Source organism: Sceloporus occidentalis, unplaced genomic scaffold (genome assembly GCF_023333645.1).
Source record: "Sceloporus occidentalis isolate IW3139 unplaced genomic scaffold, rSceOcc1.0.p SCAF_21, whole genome shotgun sequence".
Taxonomy (NCBI): domain Eukaryota; kingdom Metazoa; phylum Chordata; class Lepidosauria; order Squamata; family Phrynosomatidae; genus Sceloporus; species Sceloporus occidentalis.
Window position 1 is genome coordinate 106,045 of NW_028317001.1, and position 8,956 is coordinate 115,000.

The 8,956-nt window shown below is 39.1% G+C and overlaps 1 long non-coding RNA gene across 1 annotated transcript; it reads left to right on the forward strand.

Annotated features, from left to right (window-relative positions):
- The first annotated feature begins 1,606 nt into the window (after positions 1–1,606).
- Positions 1,607–4,011, forward strand: LOC149301306 (uncharacterized). Its single transcript, XR_016272245.1, has 3 exons — positions 1,607–2,074; positions 2,205–2,396; positions 3,202–4,011. It is a non-coding gene; the product is annotated as an uncharacterized LOC149301306 (long non-coding RNA).
- Positions 4,012–8,956: the final 4,945 nt, after the last annotated feature.

Consider the following 8,956-nt stretch of genomic DNA (forward strand, 5'->3'; position numbering starts at 1 on the left):
GGATAGGGGGAAGGAGGGGTTTTTCTCTTTTATTAAATATTACACCTTTGCTGTTGGGGATTATTACACTCTTCTTGTATATAGCTTTCGTTATTTGCTCTTCTGTATATAATATGATATATAAGATTGGTGAGGATATATAATGACGAATAACTGGATTGTAATTCTCAATGTATGTTCAATAAAGAATTTGTGGTGCAAAAAAAAAACCCAAAAAAAACCCCAGTTGCTACATTTTTTGGAGTGGGCAAGTCGACTGCTTACAGGGCGATAATTCAAGTCTTCCTTTGCATGGAGACGCATCTGCTCCGTAGAGCTGTCTACCTTGGAGACTACAGAAAGGTTAAGTAAAGATTTTTTTTCCCTCACCCTCAGAAATCCATAACCTTCAATTTAAATTGAAGACAGAGACAGAGAGACAGAGAGAGAGAATTACAGGGAGATTGCAAGAGAGGAGCGGGGAGGGAGCAAGAGAGGGAGGTATAGGTGAAACCCCGCGTTCTGAATCGAATCCAAGGAGTGGCGTTTCTATTAGGATCCGATTTAAACCTAGAACGGTTCTAGAGCAACCCGCAATCATCCCCATTAGAAATCGAATCGTAGAGCGGGATAAAAATTTAAATCGATTCTTCCTCATTTAACGCGTGTTAAAAAAACACTACGGTCCGACCTACATTTTTCCATTGATTCGAGTTAGGAACCGGAGTATTTAAATAGGAACGACAGCCGTGGATTCGTGTTAGATGGATGGGAGGAGCGGACCGCGATGGGGGCTGTCCCTGGGGGAGTTGCCCTTTCTGTCCCCATCCGTCGTGACCGCCGCCATCTTCCCTTCGTCCGTTGCTCAAGCCTTGATCTTGCAAAGAAAGGTAAGGACTCGTTTTATTTTTTTTATATTTTATTTTTGCCAGAGGCGCTCGTTCCCTGAATCGTTCAAGCGCCTGGATCCCCTGTTAACTAAGCGCCTGTTGCATCTGTCAAACAGAGCGCAGCTGGCCCTTCTCCGACAGGCGCTTGCCGGCTTCTTTTTCTTCCCTATGCTGTGTGGTGCTAATATTATAGTGATTTGTTTCTGTAGCCATAAATTTCCGCTGTGCTACCTAGTAATAGTAACCATCAATCATGATACCTTTTTTTTGTATGATGTTTTATTTTATTGTTACTGAAGACGGTAGAGGGTGGAAAGTTATGCAGTAGGTGGAGGGTTTTCATATTATTTGCTTGGCCAGTTCAATTCTATTTATAACTGAAGCCTGAAGGGGGGTAGGAAGCAATTCAAGCGGTTTGGTTTGGGGGAAGAAATTTTCTGTTGCTGGTATTTCAAGACAAGCCTTTAGGGGGAGTTGCAAGCAGTAGCGGTGGGAAGCGGGGGATGGGTATCATTTTTCAGCATCCTTGGTCCATGCCTGGCATAACAAATGACGGGAAAGGGCTACTTCTTGTTGCCATGGGGACACATTGCTGCAGTGCTTCAAAGGTGAGAAATTAGCACCTTTGCTGCCTTGCACCCTCCCCCATTTCCGCCTACAACTTCGAGAGCCATTTTTGAAGCCACTGTTGAGGTGAAGACAATTGTGCTTGTCCTAGCCTCATTTTGGCTTCCTTGAAACTAGTTTAGCTATGGAAGACAGAACACAAATTGGAGGAAGGGGCGCTAGCTGGAAAGTAGATGAGACTAGATGTTTGATTGCTATTTGGGGAGAAGAGACAGTGCAGATGCAACTTAGCAAAAACCACAGGAACATCTGTGTGTATGACAAAATTGCGTCTCAACTACGTAAACATGGATTTAATCGTTCTGCTTCGGAATGTAGAACGAAGGCGAAGGCCTTGAAACGTTGTTATAAGAAATCTGTTCAAATGTCCAAGACCAGTGGAATGGGAGCTATTGATTTTCCATTTTTCCGTGAACTCCAGGACGTCTTTGCTGGAGACGCTAACATTGAACCGAAAAGAGCAGCAGGGGGAAATGCTTTAAGGTTTGAGAAAAAAACCAACCCTACGGAAATGCCACCCAACACGCAAGTTCTTAGCTCAACACCTGATGTTTCATCTGAGGACCTATTCACTCCAGGTAACATTATTGCAAAATATTTAAACATTTTCTTTATTGGCGAGTACGCATTTCCAGATGTTTAACCTAATCTATGTGGCAAAGCCATTTCATGAATTACTGTACCACCCACCCTTTTTTCATTCTGCAGATGCTGTTCAAGAACACTTTGTTTTGAACTTGACTTCTGTACAGGAAGAAAGAGACGAAGACATGACTGTAATTGACTCTGAGCAAGATGATACTGTGCCAACAGGAGAGTGCATCCTTGAACAGCCCATTACTGGTGATGGGGAGCCAGATGAACCTGAGTTTCCGAACCTTCAGCCTGTTCAACCGAGCGGTTAGTCCATTGCATATCTTTCCTAACCCCTGAACTCCAAATTTAATTTTGTCTCAGTGGCCCAGCTGCAATGTATGGCCAGTTTCCTTCCCCAACACCATGATCAATGCTTCCTGTTTATAGTAGGCCACATTCATTACAAACATTCTGCAGAGGCTGTGACTATGTGACTTTGCAGCAGTGTTTGTAATGGGAGGGTTGGCATTTCAAATGCTAATGAACCTCTTGTTCAACGCCTAATCAACTTCCTATTCAAAGGACATTGCTATGCCCACCCCCCAACTCTAGGGCCTGAACTCCATGACCAAATACTACATTCTGCAGAGGCTGTGACTATGTGACTTTGCAGCAGTGTTTGTAATGGCCTCTCTTTTTTTACTTTTCCTTCTTCTCAGGCATGGATGGATGAAATTTAGACAGAGAGGAACATGGCTATGTTTCCTCACAACACAGTGCCTTCCCTTTTGTTTCTAGCCAGGCAGGGATTGAAAGTCACACAGAGAGGAACATGGCTATGTTTCCTCCCAACACAGGGAGGGTTGGCATTTCAAATGCTAATCAACTTCCTATTCAAAGGACATTGCAATCCCCTTCCTCCAACGCCAGGTCCAAAACTCCATGATTGCAATAATTATTATAAGTAGTACTTTTTTGAATATTTCAAGAACACATGTTAAGTAATTATAATCATATTCATTACTGAATTTACTGAATTTCATTGAAATTATTTAAATTTTAAAATTTTTTAATTATTAATTAAAATTTTAAAAATTAAAAAAAATTATTTCACTTTTTATATTTTCAGAAATTTACTCTTCAAGGCAAATTGCATCACTCACCCCCGCGGAGAGGCTTTGTTTAATTAGGCGGAAAAAGGAGCGATCGAATTATGAATTGTTGGGGCGCGAATTGATGGAAACCTCTAGGAAAAATATGGAGAGTCTACTGGAAAACAGCAATGAGCATTTTAAGGAAGAAATGCAATGGAAAAAATTATATCTAGAGGAAACGAGGTCAAATTTCAAGGAGTTAATTGGTGTTTTAAAGGAGTTTACCAATACATACAAGGAGGAGTGTGCAAAGAGAGAGTCAAAGCCAGTCAGGATTGTTAGGCGTGTGAAGAGAAAGGTTGCTGAAAATGTACAAAGCAAAGAACAACATCTTCCTACGAATGAATTAGATGCAGGCCCAATAGAAAGCAAAACATCACAGTGTTCACAAGATCAATCAATCAACCCCGGGCCAAGTAATGCCTTGGAAGTTTCTAGAAAATCCCAGGCTCCTAGAGTTATTAAGAAGCCTGTACCTTTTTCACCATGATTTAACTATTAACATTACGATCAGTAACTGCATGTCAGTAATTTTTGGATTTAAGCTTAAAAATTAGTAGTGCATAGGTAATAGCAGAGGTGTTATAGTATTGTGTGAGTTTGTGTGCTGTAGGATTTAGATGTTTTATGTTTGGTTTTGTGAACACTTCATTTAGAGCCAAAGGAGCGGAATGTAGAGACAACTGTTGTACCATTTTTTATGCACTAGAAATAAATCACAATGTTGGTGAAAATGTTACAGGAACAAAGTATTAACTTTATTAAACAACTGCATGCTTGCAGGACTCCATGGCAATGATAACCAGAAAGCAATTAGATAACAATGAAAACAATTTAACCCATGTTGATGTATAATATACAATGTTTATTACATGTTACAATGGCATATATTCACACTACAATGTATCATTGTGGAGAAGTTACACAAAACAATGGTGACCTTTGTCCATAGGTAAGCCTGCAAAGGTCAGGAGTCATGCCATTTAAGCAATTAGTAATGGTTTAAATGTTGATTCTTGCAATCCCTGCCTTAGGCATATTTCAATTTAGTAATGTCATGTTGGCCCTAATCTGACCTTTATCAGGAATTGAAGGATTGGAAAATACAATAACAATGTAAAGTGATCCTATCAGGCCTACATGTAAAATGTAATTAAAAATAAAGAGACAACAGTACTAAACAATATTTATATAAATAGCAATATGCATATATGCACTAAAATGAAACGTTACCAAGGCAGTCCTTGCTTAAAATATGAACTAGTGCATTATTATGTACTGCAAAGTAATGAGACAACACTACTAACCAATATTTTTAATGATAGGAGTATGTATATTTGCATTAAAGTCCAATTCCATTAATGCATGTTCTATGTGATACATCAATTAAAAAACATACCATTATCATCCTCCAAAGGAGGGATGGATGATGGGGCGGGAGAAGGTTGCTGCTGCTCATCACTCATTTCTACATCGAAATGATAATCATGAGTTTGATCAAAAGGAAATAACTTCACATTTTTTAAATCCATAATGAATGCTATCTACAAGTTAGTAAACAAAATTATAAGTATGATTCCCAGCTTATATTTTACACAGCCAATGTAATTTAGCATAACCTATTATATATTTCACCTCTTTTTTTGGAAAATTAATATACACTCACAAATACACTCACACATATGTAAATGTTAAACTTCTGAATACAGGAACATTGTTGTCTGTTAATATTGCAATGAATGTATATTTTATTTCTAATTTATAATGTAGGATTTAACTTTTGGATTATTTGTAAATTTAACAACTGAAAGAGAAGGATAACTTACCCAAGTCTCCCTCAAGAATTTCCTCAGGAGCCCTGGGAGGAGGTGGAGATGCATTCCTCCCTGCATTGTAAGAAATTGCGTTGGGGTTTATATTTGGTTTTCAATTAATGCAATTTTTATAAATTAAAATAAATCTGCATAGGCCGTGACTATGTGACCCATTTGCTATGTTGTCCTCTAATTGGAGGAAAAGACAGCAAATGACATGTCTATGTTTCCTAATAAACGTAGGGACAGCATGTGAAATGTATTTAATGGTCTGTGGGTTTAAAAACATACTGTAATCTAGTGATGTCTTTAGTACAGTAATAATTATAATTGAAGATATCAATAGGGATAGTAACTTGATTTTCATTATTAGTAATGAAAATATTAATAATAATATTAAGTAGATGAGCTTAAATCATGTGCTTGGTAAAAGCACATTCAATTTTCAATAATGATATAATAATTGTTTTTTTAAACAATATTGATCCAAACCATGTGTATGTGATGATGTATATATATATATATATATATATATATGTGTGTGTGTGTGTGTGTGTGTGTGTATATATATATATATATATATGTGTGTGTGTGTGTGTGTGTGTGTGTGTATATATATATATATATATATAAATCTACCTTAATACATCAGTACAAATTTAAAGCCCCAAGGAAAATTAATTCAATGTACTACAAGAAATGAAATTAGTTGAAGTAGAAGTAATTAAATTAAATTTGAACTTCTACATCAATTTAGGAAAAGTTATAAATCATTATTAATTAACTGTAAATATTATTTAAAAACATTACCTGCAGGGAATCTCTCCCTTGGATGAGGTCTCCCCGCAATTTCCCATCATTCCCTCATTTTTAGAAAATGAGGGAATTTTTGCAGCTCTGAGGGTGGAGGGTCTTGCCCAAAGCGATCTATAAGGGCATAAAATGCCCCTTTCAAATACTTAAATTTTCTTCTGGCCATGTGCGCGTCCCGCACATACCCTCCCTGTGCCCTCACTTCCAGCAGTGGAGTGGACTGCATGAGCTGGGGCACCACTTGCGGGGTATCCCTAAGGATACCCAGCATAAGTTCTACCTCCTCCGTGCGCCAATACATAAATCTCCTCACTCCTTCCGCCGCCATCTTCACTACCCACAAGTCCAGACCCTGGAAACAGCCCCTTATATACTCCCCAGGGAAAACAGCAGGAGGTAGCCGAAAAGGCAATGCTTAATGTGTAATGGGGCAACTTCGCCTTGCAGCGCTGGCTGGGAGGAAAGAATTATTATGATGTTGGTGCTCCTACTTCCAGGAGAATTAATTGCTGCAAAACAGATTATAAAGGCTCTTGAAAGTGCAGAATATTAAGCTATAAAACACATATTGGAATGGTGCTAACGGGTGTGCTGTTGTTAACGTAGGGTTCATGAAAGTACAAAGCAATATGTATGAGGCGCTTCATCCCATAAGAGATTAAGCGACCAGTGACCCGTTGCATTCCAACAGAGAAGAGTGTGTGTAACCAATAGTAAAGCGCGGCGCTTGCTGGCTTTGCCGCGAGGGACATGATGCGTTTGAAATGAGAGGAGAGGTGGGCTGCAAGCATGGATGGGTGGGTGGTTGAATAGATATATGTTGACATGTACATGTGGTCTACTAGTCCTTATTAAAACTATTGAGAAAGTATGGATAACTCTTACTGCAATGTGTAACAGCTGTAACTAAATGTATAGTTCAATGAAGTTAGACAACTTGCAATTACGATCATAACTGTTTTTTCATGACCACAAACATGTGAAAATGCACTATACAAGGAGATTATCATAGGCAGCACATGAAATATTTTTTTGCTCAAGTAAATTTAAATATAACATATTTAATATTTCAGACAAATTGCGATTACGAACATAACTTTATTTTCATGATCAGAAGTATGTGAAAATGCACTATACAAGGAGATTATCATAGGCAGCACATAAAATGGTTTTTTGTTTAATTAAACTGTAGTGAAACATTTTTAATACTTTAAACGATGTTATGAATTAAAATACTCCACAAAGGCATCTCTAATCCTTTCCCCCTTTTCCCTCTCCTGTTGATCAGTCATATAAGTAGTAGGGTCAATGACATATGTCTCAGGAGAAGTGTTTTGTCCCAGCAGGACATCTCCATTGCTCTCTATGATGTTATGCAGAATACAACAAGTTAAAATGGCAGAAGGTAAATTTTCAAGAGACAGGTCTAGACCTTTAAGCAGTGCCTGAAATCTAGATTTCAAACGCCCAAATGATCTTTCAACCACGATCCTCGCTCGAGATAGTCTCTTATTATAAACTCACTCCCTCCTGGAATGCCTGATCTTAAACGGAATGAGCAAGAAAGGCTTTATGGGATATCCACCATCGCCCAAAAGAAGCGGCCCGACCTGTTGCCCTTTAATTGTCAAAGTCGGACAACCGGGAACATACAGTCCAGCTTTTAATGCATGGTAGATAGGGGATTCCTGCAGGACATGACTGTCATGATTTATTCCTGCATGTCCACAGAAAAGATCGATAAATCTTCCAGTGTGATCACATGTTGCCTGCAGAATCATAGAGTGTTGCTGTTTACGATTTATGTACTGCGGTCCCTCGTGAGCAGGTGCCTTAATCGTGACGTGGCATCCGTCAATTGCTCCAATCACCTGGGGAAACCCCAGCGCTTTAAAGCCAGACATATTCTGTGATTGCAAAAGAGACCATAAATATAACATTAGTAATATAATAATCACAGTACATTCTTTAACTCATCTAAAATATTAAAGCGGATAGATAGATGGATAGATAGATGGATGGATAAACAGACATAACGACAGGCAGGCAGACAGTCAGAGATACTAGCTGAGACAATGACAGACTGATTAGATAGATAGATAGATAGATAGATAGATAGATAGATAGACAGGTAGATAGATAGATGGATGGATGGATGGATGGATGGAAGGGTAGAAAGACATAAGGATAGGTAGTCAGACAGGCAGAGAGACTAGCTGAGATATTGAGATGAATGGAAAGATAGATAGATAGATAGATAGACAGACAAACCTTTCTATAGTCTCCCAGATAGACAGCCCTCCGCAGTAGAACCATTTCCATACACAGGAACACCTCAATGATAGCCTTGTATGCTGTTGACTTTCCAACACCGAAAAAAGTTCCAACTGTGGCATATGAGCCGCCATGAGCCAGGTACATTATCGCCATGGCAATTTGCTTTTCTACAGGAACTGCCTTACGGAACCGTGTGTTTTGCCGGGAAAGATGGGGACGCAGCTCGTCAGCAATCATTTTGAAAACCGCGCGTGGCATTCTGAAGAACTTCTTCCAATTAGAGTCAGACCAGACAGTTCTAGCATAGACGTTCCAGTGCACATCAGTCTTGGGGTATATCCACCACCTTCTAGCCATCGGCTGAAAGCAGATCTGGGCGCCTTGCCGAAAGAAAGGAAGCATTTCATCCAAAATTAAAAGATAACTTCTCATTTCTGCAGCATGCTCTCCGCTGTCACACAATGTCAAAACACCTCCGCATTGGACCATAAGTTTCTCTATAAGCAATATGGTCAAGGAAAACATATACTCAAATTTCTGACGACGATCCATGATTGCTGAGATCTTGAGCAAAGGTAAACCAGGTACCAGTGGGAGGGGAAGGAGGGAAATGTATATAAGGCTAACAGCGCTTATGATGTTTGATTGATTAAGCGCCCTGATTGGTCCACTTTTTTAAAAAAAACCCGCCAAAAATAAATCGATTTACAAATGGTCAACACATGTGGAAACAATGCCAAAAGATAAATCGCTTCCAAATAATCCGGTTTAAGCTTACGTCATTCTGACGTACTATTGATTGACAGCTCCAAATAAGGTATGGAGG